The sequence below is a fragment of the Mandrillus leucophaeus genome, unplaced genomic scaffold (assembly GCF_000951045.1).
Source record: "Mandrillus leucophaeus isolate KB7577 unplaced genomic scaffold, Mleu.le_1.0 Scaffold231, whole genome shotgun sequence".
In the NCBI taxonomy this organism is placed as follows: Eukaryota; Metazoa; Chordata; class Mammalia; order Primates; family Cercopithecidae; genus Mandrillus; species Mandrillus leucophaeus.
The window spans coordinates 2,066,765-2,068,045 of record NW_012102377.1 but is presented as its reverse complement, the minus strand read 5'-3'; positions in this window follow the sequence as shown (position 1 = coordinate 2,068,045).

Here is a 1,281-nt window from a genome sequence, read left to right as displayed (position 1 = left end):
TAATCAAGGATCACTAGGTTTTAAAACCTTCAAGAACAAAGATGGGAACCTAAACAAACGATTGGAAAAGGGAATTAGGTTAAACAATAACCAAGAAACACTAATCATTAAAAAAATTGCAAAATTGTACTTCATTAAAATTGAAAAAGCTTTGTGTTGCAAGCAATAACATCAAGAAAGTGAAAATAAAGACTTCTATAGGGTTTGATAAGAAAGAGAAGGGCATTCTCAGGGGAGAGGGGACCAGGACTAAAATGGTCTTTGGGGAGAACTTAGGGTGTATGGTAGAGACTCTGTGATCCACACGGCCAGGTTACACTGACACACAATGGTGTCATCGTCACATGCCAACCTGGGAGCCATATCACCTGGATTTGAACCCAGATTCTGCCTTTTAGCCCACCCATGCCTTGGTTTCCCCTTCTGTAAGTGGTGCTAATCATAGTACCTGTGCCTCCTTCACAGAGAATGTTGTGGAGAGTTGCCATAAGAAAAGTACTTAGAAGAGGGCCTATTATTTAAGATAAATAAGCTTAATGAAGGTTTGCTGTCATTACTATGTATTACTACTACCTCTTCCACTAGAGGGTCTTGGGAATGGGGCTGGGTTGACAAGGAAGGCCTTAGACTCTCAGGTTACAGAGTTTGAACCCAAAGGAGCAAAAGTAAGAGAAGGCCAATTTTAGTTGAAACAGGAAGAAAGTGTTTAGGACAATGAAACCAGTAGGAGTACGTAGGCCTCCCCTAACACGTCTCCCCATCTGGATTACGGTCCCAGCTAAGGGCTTCCTCCATCATCACACTCAACCCCAAGACACTTTAGTTGCCTGTTAATTACCTGCCTCCCCAGCAGGACCATGTCTGTGTTACGGGTGCATCTAGTGTCTCGTGCAGTGTCTGGCACTAAGTGCTCCACAAATGCTCTTCTGATGAATGAAGGCATGGATGAATGGAGTAGAATGATAGTTTAGAAAAGGAAAAGTCTATAGGGAGACCAGCCCAGGGGCAGGCTCTGGGCTAGGATGATGTCTGAGAGAGTGACAGAAAAGTAAGAAATGCAAGAGGTGTTTGGAAAAAAGGACAAATAGGAATTTGTGAAAGACTATGGGAGTTAATGGGAAAGGAAGAGTTGACTGCGAGCCTGGGCTCCTGGACGCCGGCAGTGGCCCTGTTAAAAATGAGCAGAGGCCGGGCACAGTGGCTCACGCCTGTAATCCCAGCACTTTGGGAGGCTGAGGCGGGTGGATCACGAGGTCAGGAGATCGAGACCATCCTGGCTAA